The sequence below is a fragment of the Myotis yumanensis genome, unplaced genomic scaffold (genome assembly GCF_028538775.1).
Source record: "Myotis yumanensis isolate MYYU_CA2020_CCGP unplaced genomic scaffold, mMyoYum1.0.hap1 SCAF_7, whole genome shotgun sequence".
NCBI classification, from domain to species: Eukaryota; Metazoa; Chordata; class Mammalia; order Chiroptera; family Vespertilionidae; genus Myotis; species Myotis yumanensis.
This window is the reverse complement of record NW_027223758.1, coordinates 3,598,526-3,616,538: the sequence shown is the minus strand read 5'-3', so window position 1 is coordinate 3,616,538 and position 18,013 is coordinate 3,598,526. Positions and strand designations below refer to the sequence as shown.

The window sequence follows — 18,013 nt, the reverse complement described above, 5'->3', positions numbered from 1 at the left end:
GTTCAGGCCCTTGGCCTCTGACACCTGTCTTTGGCCTGATCGTTCACACGCCTTTCAAACCATGACAAAGTTGCTGAGCGGTGGCGTGACTGTATGATGATCTTGCTGAAAAGTCACAAGACTTGAGTCTGGACTGTGATTCTGAGTTGGCAGGGGCTTCATAGCCAATGACTGAATCCCTTCCGGCTGCGTAGTGAGGCCCCACCACAACCCACAGGCCCTGGCTCGGAGGGCTTCCAGGGTGGTGGCCACGTGGGCGTGGGGGCAGTGGTGCTCCGGGGAGGGCATGGAGCCTCCACACGCTTCTCCACACCTTGCCCTGCGTATCTCTCTCACCGGCCTGTTGCCAGTTATATCCTTTATGATTAACTGGCAATGTAGTGAGTGAACTGTTTCCCTGAATTCTGTGAGCTGCTGTGGCCAATCAAGCGATGCAAGAAAGGGTCATTGGAACCTCCGATTGATAAACAGCCACAGGTCAGCAGCGGTGACAACCTGGACCAGGGGTTGGCATCGCAGTGGGCAGTCCTAAGGGCCTGAGCCTTTGATGGAGGGGGGGGGGGGGGGCTGTCACTGGGTAGGTCGGGGCAGGAGTGAGTGCACAAAGCCGGCCCTCCTTTCCCGCCCCCAGGTGGGGAGGTGGGGAGAGGGGCTTCCGAGCCTCGCCTGGCCCCGAGTGGCGCGACTGGGGATGTCGCTGTGAAATGGAGGTAAGGACGTGGTGAAGCACTTGGCCATCGAAACCCCAACCTGGGCAGTTTCCCCGGACTCCCGCCTTCCAGGCGCATCTGCCAACCCCAGCCACTGCAATAGGGCTGTGTCCCCGCGTTCATGCCCCTCCACCCGCCAGGCCCTCGCCGCATCTGATAATCACTTGTTATTTAGTGAAAATTTTTCTCTAGTGATTGCTTGTTCATATAAATTTATGCTACAAGGAGACTTCCTGGTAGGCGACCACTGGGAAGCTGGCATTTCTGCGAAGCAGCCACAGGCAGGGCAAGTGCTAATGCCGGCTGCTCGCTGCCCACCACAGCCCAGAGCTGCCTGCCTGTGTTTGAAGGGGCGGCGACCCTGAAGCGTCCACAGCAGGACCCGCCCAGCCGTGTGGCTCAGTGGATAGAGCGTGGCCTGCACTGAAGGAAGGGGCTGGGGTTCAGTTCCTGGTCAAGAGCACATACTTGACTTGTAGGTTCCATCCCCAACCCTGGTCAGGGAGTGTATGGAGGCAACCAATCAATGAGTCTCACATCAATGTGTCTCTCTCTCTCTCTCTCTCTCTCTCTCTCTCTCTCAGAAAATTATCCTCAGGTGAGGATAATTTAACAACAACAACAACAAAAATAGATACAGCAGGGCCTGAAGCTTAGCCCAAATGTTGTCAGGATTGAACAGACTGGGAAGGGAGTGAGCCTTCCATTGTGATTCGGTTCTAGTTAAAGGTTTGTGCTTGTTCTAGGTAAAGGTCACCTCTGGTGGAAACAGATTGGTCTGACTCAGGGGGAACACTTTCAGTGAAAGGCAGAGAGTAAGTAGTTGAGGCTTTGCCGGCTGCCTTTGTGGTCTTTAAGGTGTGAAAGCTACCATAGGCAACATGTAAACAGAGGGGTGTGGCTGTGTGCTAATAAAACTTTATTTACAAACACAGGCAGGGGCCAGATCTGGCCCCCATAGCAGGAAGGTTAGAGTGAGTGAGTGGGTTTATAATGAACACCCAGCACTCTCATCTGCTCACACACCAGAGGGCACACGTGTGATGCTTGGCGGGTGTCTGGTGAGCCGTGCCAGAGTGTCCTGCAGGCCTGGCTTTGTAGTTTCTCAGGTTGAGGATCCCAGTACCAACACATGGAACCTTCTTCCTCTGGGCCCATGCGTACACAGACCTGTAAAAGGTGCCAGAGGAGAGACGGCCACTGTGGACAGAGCCCTCCCTCGAGGATGCCCAGGATCTGCTAGCAGCCCTTTGGGGAGGGCCACCTCCAGGCCAGAATGTCCATCTGAACAGGCTGTGAGTGCAGGGTGGGGTGTGGGTGAGGCCTGGCTGGCTGCTATGACGAGCATCCCGATATCCGAAACCTCACGTGGAGGCTTACTTCTTGCTCCTGTGAAGGTCTCCTCAGGGCGTCCCTCAGGCCGAAGTGAGGGCCCAGCCATGCCAGGCTCTCCTGGGGCGCTTCATCTTCAGCAAATGGAAATGGGATTTCCGTTACGGTTTCTGTAAAAGATTTGTCTTTTCCAAATGGACTCCAAGTTATGATATAAGAACTCAGCCCACAAACGGACGCTCATAGGCTCACTTTCTGCTTCCCTCCCCACCTTTCCCGTGTTAATTTCTTCTCCCGCACAGACAGGTGTTTCCTTCCGGGTGCTTCTCACCTGTTACTGTGTCCGGGAGGCTGATGGGTTTCCTGGCCGCGGCCCCTGGCCCAGCTGAGGGAGCGGGAAGCGGAGGGAGCGAGGAACACGGGGAGGTGCAGCTGGGATCCGCTCATTAAGGCGCTTCATTCTGAGGGGACAGTTCGGGGCCATCCGTGGGTGCCAAGCGCCTGAGGGCACAGAGATTCTGAGGGAGGAGTCCGTTCACGTCGCAAGAACCACCAGGCCATCAGCTCTCTGCTGCTCACTCCGAATTCAGCCCCTTCACTGTCCCTGGGATTCTTCCCACGTGGACGAATGCAGGGCTTTGAAACCCAGGGCTTCTCTCGCAGGCGGAGTAGGCTTGCCTTCTGGCAAGACTCAGGGTGAGGATCAAGCAAGCTTTTTAAGAAGAGGCGCGTTTCCTAGCTGAGTCTCATCAGCAGCGTTCAGACTGTGTTAACGGGAGAGGTTGTCCAGGGCAGTGTGGGAACTGCCCCCAGAGGATGGGAGGCAAGTCCTTGAATTCTGGAAGCGGGTATTTTAACAGACAGGACGTCGTGCAAACCCATCCTGGGGGCCTGCCAGGGAGCAAGGCCTGGAAAAGGACTCGGAAGGAAGCCCTGGCACAGGTGCTCAACGTGAAGGCAGCACGTGGCGAGGACCAGCAGGAGAGCGTTTCTGGAGCAGGAGCTCAGGGGAGCACAGCCGGGGCCCTGGTAAAAGCAGCCCCTTGCACGAACAATGCCGGTGAGCGTACGCGGACTGACACGGGGTTTTCTTCACGTTGCCTTGGTAAACGTGGCTCCCATTTCGTGCACTCGTTTCACATCCAGCCCAGGGACACAGTGAGTCCCATGTGTGGCCCAGGTAGACCCTCCATGAATGTCCATCTGCACACGAGAGATGGCGCTCAGTGCGAGTCTACAAATCTTTGCTGGGTGACTGGGCAGTACACTTACCATGGGCCCACCTGGGAACCTCCTTGCTGGCACTCTGAAGGCACCCAGCCAACGTGAATGACGGACATGGTCACTGCTCACTGCCAATGGAGGCAGGTGGCTTGCCAAGCACACTGTCTGTGTGTCATGTCGTTCCCTTCCGTCCTTTCCCCGTTGTCCCAGGAGAAAAATCGAACTCCTTAGCCTGTCACACAGGCCTCCATGATCTGACTCTGCCCCCGACGCCAAACTCCAGCCATGCTGGGCTTCTTGCAGCTTCCAGACTTATCTTGTGCTTGGTTACCTGGAGGCCTGTGTATGAGCTCTGTCCTCAATCTGGAGTGTTTTCTCACTGCACCTGGCACCCCAGCCTGGCTCCTTCCCACCTCCTCTGAGAATGCCCCACTTCTCAGGACCCTGCCCCCCCGCCTGCCATGGTGGCAGAGTTCTTGAAACTGTCTTGTCAGTGATTATCGGTCTGTCTTCTCCATAAACATGAAAGTCCTTGAGGGATAGTCCACCTGTCAAGCACAACAGAGGGGACAGAGTAGTGTCATCAAGTTCTTTATAAATGAATGAATGGTACAGCCCCATGCCACCTCCACCAGGCAGCCTTCCAGGAGCACCCTGAAACATGCTAGGTGCGCTATACCATCGCTGACAATAATGGAATTGCAAGTTCTGCTTCTGGTAATGGTGGGATAGTGTATATCAGACTAACACTCCTAAAACAATAATTATAAACTCGGGGTGGGGGAAAACTGTTAAAAACTTTGCAGTTACTTGAGAGTGGTCACTAGTGGGCAAAAACTGTGGGGACTCCACCCTTGAGAAGAAAGCAGCCCTCGTTGAGATCTGTGTTTATGTGGCTTTCCCTCTGAAGGCACTCCTTGTCCTGCTTCAAGGGTGGCTAGCTCTCACGCAGAAGACCACCAGCCTGCCCTGGCCAGAGTGCTCACTGGTTAGAGCGTTGGCCCACGCACGGGTGGCAGGTTCAGTTCCCAGCCAAGGACACGTACCTGGTTGCAGGTTCATCCCTGGCCCAGGTTGTGGAGCATGTGGGAGGCAACCAATTGATGTGTCTCTCTTACATTGATGTTTCTCTCTCTCCTCCTCTCCCTCTCTCCCTTCTACTCTCTCTAAAAAGCAATGGAAAAATATACTCAAGTGAGGATTAACAACAACAACAAAAAAAACAGTCTTACCGGTCGGCGGAGTTGGAAGATGGGGTTAGAATGACATAGCAGCTGGAATGTGAAAGGATGAAGCCTATAAAAGATGTAGCTAGAGGCAGAGACCCCCAAACCCACTTATAAACTCTGCCCAGATCCTTGGCTGCCCCTTGAACTATGCACACACAAGGGAGACCCGAAGAACCCAGTGAAAAACAACGGTGAGATGATTAAAAGAACTAAGCAGAGGTTTCAGCTGCTGCCTAATGCAAGGGAAACATGTATATTTCAGATCAGCCAAGTTAACTCCGGGCTGTAATAAAAATCGACACCCTTCAGAGGAAGATAACAGAGCCAGAATCTCTGCAATGTATCATTCACAATGATCTGTATACAATAAAAAACTACTAGATATGCCCAAAAAAAATGACCCATACTTAAGAGGAAAAGAATGCCCGTAGAATCTAACCCTGAGGTTTCCCAGAGAGTGGATCTCTTATACATATGCTCAAAGACTTAAAGGAAAATGTGGTCACAGTGAATGAGTACATGGGAAATCAGCAGAAAAATAGAAACTAAAAATATAACCAAATGGAAATGGTAAAACTGGAATGTATAAAATCTCTAATTAAAAACTCACTGGATGGGCTTATAAGTAGATTGTAGAAGGCAGAAGGAAGGCTCAGTGCATTCGAAGGTGACGCAGTAAACATTATCCAATCTGGAGAATGGCAGGGCAGAGGATTGAAGCATAGAGTTTTAGTGAGATAAAGTCTGGTGACCTAATGTATGTCATTGGAGTCCCAGAGGGAGAGGAGAGAGAGATAACAAGATAGAAAAAACATGGTTGAAATTTCAAATTTGGTGGAGAAACAAACTGACAGATCCAGGAAATTCAGTGAACTCCGAGTAGGATAACTACCAAGAAAACCATACCTTGATCAGAGTCAAACTGCTGAAATTTAAAAAAGAGAGAAAGCCCTAGCCCCGTGGTCGGCAAACCTCGGCTCACGAGCCACATGCGGCTCTTTGGCCCTTTGAGTGTGGCCACGAAGTTTCAATCACACTGTACGTGCGCGCCCGCACGTGGTATTTTGTGGAAGAGCCACACTCAAGGGGCCTCGGTTTGCCGACCACTGCCCTAGCCTATTTGGCTCAGTGGATAAGCATCAGCCTTCGGACTGAAAGGTTCCGAGTTTGATTCCAGTCAAGGGCACATGCCCAGGTTGCAGGCTCAATCCCCAGTAGGGGGCAGCCAGTCAATGATTCTCTCTCATCATTCATGTCTCTACCTCTCTCTCCCTCTCCCTTTCTCTCTGAAATCAATAAAAATATATTTTTTTAAAAATAGAGAAAAATCTTGAGAGTAGAGGAAAGATGTGTTACATACAAATGATGACGGTGACAAATGAGGGCTGGATTCTCTGTAGGAATAATGGAGCCCAGCGTAGCTCAGTGGTTGAGCATCAACCTATGAACCAGGAGGTCACAGTTCGGTTCCCAGTCAGGGCACATGCCCGGGTTGCGGGCTCGATCCCCAGTGTGGGGTGTGCAGGAGGCAGCCAGTCAATGATTCTCTCTCGTCGTTGATGTTTCTAGCTCTCTCTCCCTCTCCCTTACTCTCTGAAATAAATAAAAACATTTTTTTAAAAAAGAAAGAATGGAGACCACTGAACACTGGAATGACATTTTCAAATTGTAAGGTAAAAAGTGGTTGGCAATTCAGATCTGAAGGAAGAGATGGAGAGCACAGAAAAGATACATTTGTGGGTTCATATAAACGATTATATTTTCCCCTTGATTTATTTAAAAGACAGCTGACTACTTAAAGCAAACATATGTGACACTGTATTATAAGGTTTGTAATGGATGTAGATGTGATAAATATGGCAATAAGGACCTGCTGAGGAAGGGGACTAGACATGCCCCAAACCCTGAACCAAGCCCTGCCTGTCGCATGGGATTGTCTGATGAACGCTGCACCAGTAACGGGACTCGCTCCTCTGACTATGCACCTCCCCAGGTACAAGGCGCCCTCCCCCAGGTGTAAGGGGCCCTCCCCCAGGTGTAAGGGGCCCTCCCCCAGGTACAAGGGGCCCTCCCTCAGGTACAAGGGGCCCTCCCTCAGGTACAAGGGGCCCTCCCTCAGGTACAAGGGGCCCTCCCTCAGGTACAAGGGGCCCTCCCCCAGGTGTAAGGGGCCCTCCCCCAGGTGTAAGGGGCCCTCCCCCAGGTGTAAGGGGCCCTCCCCCAGATGTAAGGGGCCCTCCCCCAGGTGTAAGGGGCCCTCCCCCAGATGTAAGGGGCCCTCCCCCAGGTGTAAGGGGCCCTCCCCCAGGTGTAAGCAGCCCTCCCCCAGGTACAAGGGGCCCTCCCCCAGGTACAAGGGGCCCTCCCCCAGGTGTAAGGGGCCCTCCCCCAGGTGTAAGGGGCCCTCCCCCAGGTGTAAGGGGCCCTCCCCCAGGTACAAGGGGCCCTCCCTCAGGTACAAGGGGCCCTCCCCCAGATGTAAGCGGCCCTCCCCCAGGTACAAGGGGCCCTCCCTCAGGTACAAGGGGGCCTCTCCCAGGTACAAGGCGCCCTCCCCCAGGTGTAAGGGGCCCTCCCCCAGGTACAAGGGGCCCTCCCCCAGGTACAAGGGGCCCTCCCCCAGGTACAAGGGGCCCTCCCTCAGGTACAAGGGGGCCTCTCCCAGGTACAAGGCGCCCTCCCCCAGGTGTAAGGGGCCCTCCCCCAGGTGTAAGGGCCCTCCCCAGGTACAAGGAGCCCACCCCCAGGTACAAGGCGCCCTCCCCCAGATGTAAGGGGCCCTCCCCCAGGTGTAAGGGGCCCTCCTCCAGGTGTAAGGGGCCCTCCCCCAGGTGCAAGGGCCCTTCTTTCTGTGAGACGGGAGGCACGTCCACTTGCCTGCCACCTGCAGTGCAGGATTGCCTCCTTCCCAGCCCATGGGGAGCATCGGACACCGCCTACCCTAGCGTGGCTTCTGACAGCTCAACCCCGACACACAGGTCCATGTGGGATCTTGCGCCACAGCGGTCAGCCGCCCCGTGACGACTAGCACACGCCATGTTGAGACCTTGGGGAATTCATACCATCCCCACCAGCGCCGGGAGAGACGGGAAAGCAGTCGTGAGCAGAATGTGCGGCTCCTTCCTGTGTACCGTTCCGTCTTAAACTGCTCTCATGACTAGATTTATGCCACTGAACGTTCCTTAAAAATGAGAGTAAAATCAAAATGCTGCAGAGGCTCAGATAATTTATTGGTGAATAGTCAATTGGATGTATTAATGTTTTAGATTTACCTTAGTGATTTCATAGTCAGAGGGTTCATCTGGTCCTTGAACTGTGGTCGCCCCTTGCGTGGGCAGGAGCTTAAGCACCTGCTGAGACTGGCCACCTGGAATTGGGGTCCCAGCCGCAGCTCCCACCAGCTGGGCTTCGGCCACAGCCACCAGGCCTCGAGTCAAAGACCAGACGCCGCCTGTAAGTGCGGACACTCGCCGAGGGCCCCATGGGCCTCGATGCGCAGCCAGGGAAGAGGTCAGGGCTGGAGTGTTCCGGAACTCAGTGAGCAGTGCCCGGTCGTCACGGGAGAGGTGGCTGTGAGGGTGGAGGCCCATTCCCGGCCCACGGGTCTGGTCCATCTTCTTCTGCTAAGTCACCTCCAGGACAATTGGGACGTTGTCAGGGAAACCACTTCCTGCCCCTGGGGTTCCCCGCTACCGAGTGGGCGGGGCTGCGGAGGGTATGCGGGCAGGGCTGCCAGCACCTTCCTGGGAAGGGGGTCCTCCGTTCCTCACGTGGCCCTCCCCTTTCTGGCGGGAGAGGATGATAATGACAGGAAGACAAACGACTCCGGGGTGGCGGACAGAGAGCAGGGCCCTCGCAGCCGGACGGCCACTGACACGGGAACATGCAGCAGGTCAGCTCGCTGTCCCGGGTTCGTCTCCCAGGTCCCGGCTGGCACCCAGCGATGGTCAGGAGGTGCCCGCATGCCCCCAGCGAGTGTCCCCTTGAAACAAGGACGAGGCGGCCTACAGGGCAATGCCTTCTGGGATGGTGACAAGACGCCTGATCCGGGCGGTTTATTCCGTGACTGCACCCTGCAGGAGGCCCGGTCGTGTTTCCGATGCCATTCAGCATTTCCCATTGACTTCTTCCAAACCGCAGACATTTCACTCTGAAGACTCCTTTCTTCTGAATGGCAGAGAACCCAGGGGAATGCCTGCTCCAAAGGCTCTGGGCATAGAGAGCCTCTTCCACTCACGGCGACCGGGCAGAGACCACATCAAAAGCAAAGCCAGGCAGTGGGGAGAGGCCAGGGAGGGCTGTGGGGAGATCAGACCTCGGCTGAGCTGCAGACACTGGAACAGTCGGACTCTGGCTTCAAAGTTACTCCTAAAAATGATGCCCCAGTCCAGCCGGTGTGGCTCAGTGGTTCAACATCAAGCCATGAACCGGGAGATCACGGTTCCATTCCCGGTCAGGGCACATGCCCGTGTTGCGATCCCCAGTGTGGGGCGTGCAAAAGGCAGCCGATCAATGATTCTCTCTCATCATTGATGTTTCTATCTCTCTCTCCCTCTACCTTCCTCTCTGAAATCAATAAAAATATGTATCTTAACAAAAAAAACCCTGAAAAATGGTGCCCCAGAAAGAGGCTGTGCTGATGGCTGGATTGTGGCTGGGTGCTCTGTTTTGTTTGCTTCTGGCTGATAGCGGCCAGGTCTTAGCCTCCGCAGCACGGCAGGGAACCTCGCTGTGCCAACCACCGGGAAGGGACCTCGGCGGTGGTGGCCCTCAGTGTCTCAGACCCCGAGATGCCTAAGGAGGTGCCCGCTTCTGCTCTGAGCCATTCGGGCGTCGGGCCGTGCGACTGAGTTAGGCGTTTATTTTGGGCTTTGGGGATTCGTGAGCTGTAATGCTTATTTCGGTTGAGATGCTGATTTCATTTTCCTAAAATGTGGGGCAATAAAAACAAGAAAAGCCACGGAGCCTCAGTGTCTAGTAAAAGCAAAACTAAGCAGGCAGCTGAGCAGCACCTGAGAGAGCACCTGAAAGGAGGTGCCACCCCGCCCTCCCCCACACACACACCCCGCCAGCAGCCTCCCTCCCCCCCCCCCCCCCCCCACCTTCCACGGGGAGCTCAGCTCTGCCTGCGCATCCGCATCCGGAGGACGGCCGGGAGCTTACCTGAGCTCACGGCTTCAAGAACAGTCTGCACACCTGAAACAAGCACAGCTGAGGGCTCCATGTCTCGGCAGCAACCTGCTGTCTCCGCTGTGACTTGCTCTGAGGCTCCTTTGTCCCAAGAGGGCAGGGCTGAGCACACAGCATTTTCCATTCGCCTGTTGCCTCTGGGAGGCAGCATTGACCATCTGCTGTGGCCAACCTGGGATGGACCAGGCCTGGCACTTTGCTTTTGGGAGTGAGTGGCCAGATCAAGGTTGGGCTTTCCATTAAGACTAATAGACCCCAAAGAGGGTAAAGGGGGCAAATGGTGATGAAAGGAGACTTGACTTGGGATGGTGAGCACACGACACAGTATACAGGTGATGTATGATAGAATTGTACACCGGAAACTATATAATTTTATTAACTAACTAGAGGCCCAGTGCATGAAATTCGTGCACTGAGGGGTGTCCCTCAGCCCAGCCTGCTCCCCTCGGGGGATGTCCGATTGCCACACATCAGGCCTAAACCAGCAGTCAGACATCCCTCTCACAATCCGGGACTGCTGGCTCCTAACCACTCACCTGCCTGCCTGCCTGATTGCCCCTAACTGCTTCTGTCTGCCAGCCTGATCACCTCCTAACCGCTCCCCTGCCGGCCTGATCACCTCCTAACCACTCCCCTGCCGGCCTGATTGACACCTAACTGCTCCCCTGCCAGCCTGATCACCCCCTAACTGCTCCCCTGCCAGCCTGATTGATGCCTAACTGCTCCCCTGCCAGCTTGGTCACCCCTAACTGTCCTCCCCTGTGGGCCTGGTCACCCACAACTGCCCTCCCCTGCTGGCCTGATCGCCCATAACTGCCCTCTCCTGCAGGCTATCTTGTGGTGGCCATCTTGTGACAATGTGAGGGTGGCCATCTTGTGACACATGTGGGCAGCCATCTTGTGATGACGTGGGGGCAAGACGCCATCTAAGCTTTTATTAGTATAGATGTTACCCCCAGTAAATTCATTTAAAAATATTTTTATTGATTTCAGAGAGGAAGGGAGAGGGAGAGAGAGAAACACATCAATGATGAGAGAGATTGGCTGCCCCCTGCACACCCCCCACTGGGGATCGAGCCCACAGCCAGGCACGTGCCCTTGACTGGAATCAAACCTGGGACCCTTCAGTCCACAGGCCGACACTATCCCATGAGCCAAACCAGCCAGGGCCATTTAAAAATTTTTTTAAAGAACAATGGAATCCAAAGGTGACATAGATTGCAAGTTTCACATGCAGATTTGGACGGGGCTTACAACATATTCATAATGCTCAGTCCTAAATTGCTTGGTAAAGGATGACAGGTGGATAGTACTAGTACATCCGTAATCATTTAGGCCAGTATTTATCTCTCTGACCATCTGTCCACCCTTCGACTTACTCATCCTTTCATCTATCTATGCATCCATCACTCATCGATCCGTCCTTCCACTCACCAATTTATTATCCATCCATCTGTCCATTTGTCCATCCATCATCCATCCGTTCGTCCTTCCACCCATCAATTTATTATCTGTCCATTTGTCTGCCCATGCACCCATCATCCATCCTTCTATCTGTACATTCATCCATCTGCCCCTCACCCACCCACTCCTCCACCCATTCATCTGTCCACTTGTCCATCCATCCATCTACCCACCCATTTGCCATTTGCGTACCCGCCCCTCTCCACACCCCCACTGCTCCTGGCAGCAGCAGGACCTGAGGTCAGAACTTGGGCACAGCCACAGCGACACTCTGCTGCTTTTCCAAGACACTCAAGCCCTTTGAGGTAACGGACAAACTGAACAGGCAGAAACCCTGCAGCACTACTTTCCACCCTTAAATCTTTTCAGCGTTTGAAAGCTCCCCGATGAGGGTGAAGGTAATATGTTGGTGACCGTGGTGGGCAATTCTTCCAGGGGGTTGGGGACAGCCATTCCATTTGGTGTGACTGTAAGCCTATAACACTCTGACTTGACCATGAGGCCGACCCCCAAGGAGGGCGCTGGGCCAGAGAACATGTCCAGATTGTCTTCCTAAAGCATCAACAGCCACAGAAATGTGGGCTGATCAAAGAACCGTGTGTGTTTCTTCGGATTCCTCCTTGGAGGAAATGTTAGTGTTTTAGAGGATAGTCCATCTTGGGTCAGAGGAAAAGGGACCCACCTGGTCACCAAAGAGGCATTTGTTACCCATGGACTCTGCCATCGTTGAGGCACAGCGGTGGCCGCACATTCGTGGCCCCATCCTGTCTTTGAGAGCTGACCCCATGATGGTGGAGACAGAAGAGAGAACGGAAACTGTCAGAACCTGGAAGGAACCACGAGAAAAACAACCCAGGGATGAGACGGGCCGGAATGGGCAGGTGGGGGGTGGGGAGCAGGTGCTTTAAGTGGGGCACGTCAGTGAAAGCTGCTCCAAGGAGCCACTGTTGAGCTGCTGCAAGACTAAGAACTGGCTGTGCAGCAACCAGGCAGCGAGAGCAGCAAGTGCAGGCCTGAGCTTGGCACACCACGGGGCAGAAGAGTGCAGCCAGCAAGCCGAGGCGGTGGGAGAGTGGGCCCGTGAGGAGGGCTGGAAGCAGGTCACACGAGGCTTCTGGAGGCCCATCACAGTAAGAAGCCTTGAAGAACGCCATCGGGTTTGCTGTCTGCCGGGCGCCCTCAGGTGCCGTGTGGGGGTGGAAGTATAAGGACAAGAGCTGCGCCAGAGCACAGGGAAGGAGGGAGTCGGCCCAAGAGTGGACGCGGGCCTGGGCAGGACCAGAGAGGGTTGGTGAGGAGAGGAAGGGTGGGGGAGCCCAGCGAGGCGGGAAGCATGGGCAGACCCAGGCCTTGTTCAGGAGGTGGGAGGTGGAGGGGAGGGAGACCTTGAGGCTGGTTCCTGGACCTGCAGCCTGGGGAGTGTGTTAAAATGCAGATCCCGGGCCCTGCTGTCCTGGCTGGGCTGGGGAAGGTGCATCACTGAGGCCTCTGTTATCCCAGTAAGGCCCAGCCTGGTTCTGTGCAGCCAGCAGCCTCTGCCCCTGAGGAACCGGGTTGGGATGGGGCGTGGTCCTCTGGTCCACACCCACTGTGTCTGGCCCCGCTCAGCAGGTCACTGGCTGACATCTGCCTCCTGGCAAAGCTGGCAGCCAATAAAAATGAGCCCCTCCGACCCTGTCTCGTTGAGAACCAGAGGCCGAGGGTCTTCTGAGCTCTCCCTGAGCCTCGGTCCTCTTAATGCAAAATAGAAAAGCTTTTCATGTGGTTAAATACACGCCAGCAACTGTCAGAGCTGTGGTCACTGAGGATTAATTGTATAGCTGAACCATTTCTGATCAACTGTTACTTATAATTAGCCCCAATAAACATTTCTGAATAATCAGATAGTATTTGAATGTCTTAAATGAAGTTAGTACCGTCTTATGACTTCTGTCAGGAGGTCAGAGCACAGAGGCGGCCCATGGGTCTGGCTGGGTGAGTGTGGGCTGGTTGACACCGGCTGTTGTCCTCGGGGGAAAGGTCCCATGGGTTTCAGAAAGTAGGAGCATTGTTTTCGACATTCCCGTGAATATCAGGAGAATTTGAGCGAGCTGTTGGCATTCCGAAGTCAAACTCTGAATAAAGACCCAGGATTCTGCCCAGAGCTCCCCATTCATGCAGCAGCCGCCCAGGCCTGAGGGTGGGTCCTCGCCCCCTGGGGGTTGGGGAGGGCATTGGCCAGCGCACACATCCGGGGCCTCGTCTACCCACCGGGATGTGGACACCACCTGGTCCTGGAGGCAGGCTGCTGGGGTGACTGCAGACGTGGGTGCTGGCTCAGTGGGAGGGGCCCCCCGCACCGTGTGCTGGACCCCATTGCTGTCAGCGGCTGCAGGCGTCCCTGTGGCCCCGCTAGACCCATGCGGGACACACAGTGTTAGTGCGTCACGTGTACTCTGTGCTGTATTCTCACAACAGTGAGCCAGAGGAAGTGCTGCGAAGAGAAGTATAAAAAGAGAAAACATTTACGGCACTGTGCACGTTTATTGAAAAAATCCGCGAATACATGGACCTGCGCAGCTCAAACCTATGTTGTTCAGGGGTCAACAGCATAAAAGAGTTAAACTTCTGGTTTTGTCCGTGAGTCGTTTGTCAAGGAAGTTACCGAAAGAGGCACGTGTTCTCTCATTGGGTTTGTTTTTGTAGGGCAAGGACAATAGGGTACAGATGTTAAGGGGGGGGCAGTGCAGGTGAAAGCCGGCTTGCAAACCGCCCAGCCTGCCTTTAGGTCCGAGAGCCGCCGAATGGCAGCGATGGGGCCGGACCCAGTTCGTCTCCACATTGAGCCCCTGCAGGCCGAGTCCTCATCCCGGGCGCATGTGCTCAGAGCCTCGGGATGCCGATGTGGGGTTCGATGCCGCAGCGGAGCAGACTGGGGAGCGGCCGGGGAAACACTGCCTCGCCCTTCACTCTGGCGGCTGTTTAATTTCCGGAGCAAAAAGTGACGGAATGAAGGTGGGAGTCTTCGTCCCAACCATGGCAGCTGTTCAGGGTGCCACTGTCCAGGGCACGCGTGTGCCGTCCCACACGTGGGCACAGATTCTGAGTCGGCGCCCATGAGGCCGGGCGGGGCGGGCAGAGTGGCATCTGGCCTCAAGGACGAGTTCAGGGCCGTCTCCTCCCGAGACCAGTGTGGGGCGTGGACAGGGCTTGGGCTCCTGAAACCAGAACTGCACTTTGGAGAGCACAGGGCTTTGTAACTGCCCAGAGGCCCTCTAATGGCAAGTTGCCAAGAAACCGCCACAGGAGACGATTTAGAAAACGTCTCATTTGTTTGGATATATGTGAGTCTCCAGCGCCATGGAAACAGCACAGCCGCCCCCAATGGAGCACTGCGGGGGCGTAGGGGGCGGGGGAGGGACTCCGGGCGTCGGTGGGTCAGCCAGGCTGGGGTCGCCTGTGCAGAGAAGCCAATGTGGGAAAGTCCGTGCCGATGGAAGAAAGAGTGGGTGTTGTCAAGCCCACAGCCTCCGTGTTCTAAAACCGCAGGAAGGACCAGCCTCGCCCTGCCCAGCCAGAGTCGGGGTTCGATTGGACAGTCCAGCTTCGGGCTTTGCTCTCGGCAGCTGGTACCAGGGTGCCCAGACCCATACAGTGTCTGAGTTTGAGGCTGTTCAAGCTCAAATCACTGGATGCAGACTCTCCCTTCCCCATCTGCTCCTCTCCGCCGGGGTCCACAGGCCCTTGTCCCCTGTGAGGCTTGGCAGCTCCTGCCATCTGGGAGAGCAGCGGCCTGGGCTGTGATCGTGTGTGTGAAGCAGCCACATAGTAATGACCAAACAGCATTCAGAAAAGTAAACAGAAGCAAGAGGACAGACAAGCTGAGGAATGACAGCCCTCAGGCTCAAGGGACCGGACAGCAAAGCCATGGGAAATGTGCTGAGTCGAGAGGATGAGCAGGGCGCTGGGCACTTAGAAATACAGGCAGGAGGTGACGGGGAGTTCTGTCTGCACCTGGAACTTGATCAGCCCTCGGATGTCTCGAGCTGCTCAGCAAATCCAGAGACTCACAGCCAATCATGTCATCTGTCACTGTGTTAAATAGCATCCACCCAGCGTTTCGCCTGCGGGCATGGCCGGACGCAGGCTCCAGAACCGTGCTGGCTGGTCTGAGCTGGGCTGGGCGCCACCTCGGGCGAGCCTGCCACAGACACAGTGATCCTGGCCGGGGCGCGTCTCCAGCGTGAAAGTGGCTGGTGAGCCAGCTCGTCCCAGTCCAAACCGCAGCGTGCGGGAGGCGGCTAAGCGCAGGGAAATTCACTCCTGCCCCATCAGGGTCACTCAGAGGTGGTGTAGCTGACTGCACGCCCGTTACAGTAGCTCAGAAAGCATGCCCCGGCCAGGTGGCAGGTGCCACGGGGAGGCCTCAGTGGCAGGGCTCTCACCCCACAGAGCTCTGGGTTCAGGAACACTGTCTTCTCCACCTGTCACCAAGGAATCCCCACTCCCAGAATCCAACTTTGCTTTTGAACCTAACGGGTACATCTGTATCCCGGGCCTGTTTTCAATGAGGGAAGGGAAGAACACAGCTGAGGGCACACTGTCACCCGGTGCCTGGGTCAGGACGAAGCCTCTGCGCAGCCTCATTTTGAGAGGGTGGCACGTTAAGGACCAGCTCTCAGTCTAATGATGTGGAGGATTTCCTGCAGTCCCAGCGCTGCCCTTCCCAGATCTCAGTACGTCTTGGCACATTAGGGGAATGTATAAAAATTCATTCCTAATGAGATTTGCAACAGAAGAGCAACCTGGCACGGCTCCTCAGAGCGGCTTCTCCAGCACCACGCTCCCTCCCAGTGCTGGCAGCCCTGCCCGCGGTCACACGGTCACGCTGGCTCGTCGCCCTTCCCAACTCCTCCTCCCCGCTCTCCGCCTTCAGCTGGACGCTACTGCTCCCAACGCTGTTATTTAAACCAACTCACCTTTTACACTAAAGTTTACTTTAAAGGGCATTTTACATAACCATCCGCTGTCACTGGGCCTAAAGAGACTGGAACCCCCAACACGGCAGCAAAAATGACATTATCGTTAAACCATCGTCACCGACAAACACCACAGCCTGGGGAGTGAATGTCAACAACGGGGGCAGCAGTGACAGTCCCCTGGCTGAGGACTTGCACGTGGAAGCACAGTGTGTGGATCTGATTCTGCCCCGGGAGGTGGCGCGCCTCCTGTCACAGCTCAGAGGGTCTCCGGGAACGATGGCCGGCTGGCTCGGCTCAGAAATCAACTTGTAGCCCTGAATGTTGTGGGAAACTGTACATGTCACCCAGGAAGACAAGGGGATCTGTTTCTTCACAGATTTCAGAACTAAAAGCAAACCAAACTCCCAGTCGGAGGAGCCGAATCAGGCGACACCTCCTTTAAGGTGCAGCCGGTGTGCCCACAGCGTGGGACCAACCAGGTCTGCGCGTGGGGGAGGGAAGGCGGAGTCTGGCATGGGGATGGGCAGCGGGCAGCTGGAGGTGAGGAGACCAAGGCTAGGCCTCCTGCTTGAAGGCCGAGGAGGTGGACAGAGAGTGGTGGCCCTGCCAGGACGGGTTCTGCGTCGCCCGGGAGCAGCTTGGACAGGGCAGAGCCTTGACTGTGTGCACACAGCACAGCAGCGAGTGCGCAGCTACCGGGCCTCCAGTGGGGCGGGGCGGTGGACACAGAGGCTGGGCCAGGCTGAGAACTTGGTCTAAGTCTCTGGGGCCGTGGCGGGTTCTGTCGGGAGAGAGGTGATCTGGGTTTCGTTTTAAAAGATCCCTGTGTGGGTTGCGGCAGGTGCGCTGCGAACAACCACCCACGTGACCCCAGGTTTCTTGCTCACCTCGGGGGTCTGGCTGGGGCTGGGCTGAGCGGGTCTGGGAACCTCCAGGCCATCCTGCAGACAGAGGGCAGCCCTGGCCAGGCAGGGCACTGGCTCACCCAGGAAGGCGAGGGCCGTCGGCATGGATGCCAGCAGCCTCGTTTTGTTGAAGTCACCCCCCACGCCCCACCCCCCATCAAGGGCAGCGGGGGCGGGGCTGTGTGCTAGCTGTTCTCATCCCTGTCCTCAGTGTCGGTCGTCACTGCTGGCTCCCGTGTGCGTCCTGATGGCTCTCCTTGTGGCAGGTTCCTGGGACTCTCCCAGCAAACACTGGCCCAGCCAGAGGCAGCGAGAGAGGGCATGCTTAGAGTTTACCGGGCACAGAATTCTGGTTTTGCCAGAAGTAGAGGTTCCGGAGGTCTGTGGCCACAGTGTGAGTACCTAGCATGGCTGCACTGCCACTCCCAGGAGGAGGGTGGGGATTTAACATTAGGTGGCCTTTTACCTCAATAGAAAAAGAATTGCTAGGCCAAGCTAGGCAACCTAAAATAAAATCTAACCCCCACCCCCTTATTTTAAGGAATTTGTCTTTTAAGTAGGACATGCTGAGTCGAGCCTGCAGCTCCCTGTACAGCGTGCGTTTCTCGGGACCTTTTGCCGTGAGGAACAAAGCCAACAAAATCAACCCATTGAAAAGGGAAAAGAGATGGAAAAATGTTCACGGTCTAAGGGTGTGGGGGCTTGAGGGGCCCAGCCTCACCAGGGCTGCTGCGTGAGTGGCACCCACCGTCCCATGGGTAAGCCCAGCAGCACCCACACAGGGTCCCCCAGCCTGCAGCCCGGCCAGCTGTCCTGAAGACGGTCCACGCGGGGCTCCTGCTTGACGCCCAGGGTGGTTTGGCCACACCCCCTGGGCACTCCCAGCAGTTTCCCCACTGGGCACTGCACCAGCCTTCCATGGTCCCTGGGTTCATGGGCTCTCAGGAGCTGCCTCCACTGCTCCCGTCCCTGGTAGCAGAACTCAGGCTGGGACTGGG

The 18,013-nt window shown here is 55.7% G+C and overlaps 1 protein-coding gene across 1 annotated transcript in view; it reads left to right on the top strand.

Moving 5' to 3' along the window:
* The window catches only part of CDH4 (cadherin 4), a 332,155-nt gene that overhangs the window by 238,791 nt on the left and 75,351 nt on the right, over positions 1–18,013 (top strand). The gene's annotated exons all lie outside the window — the stretch shown is intronic.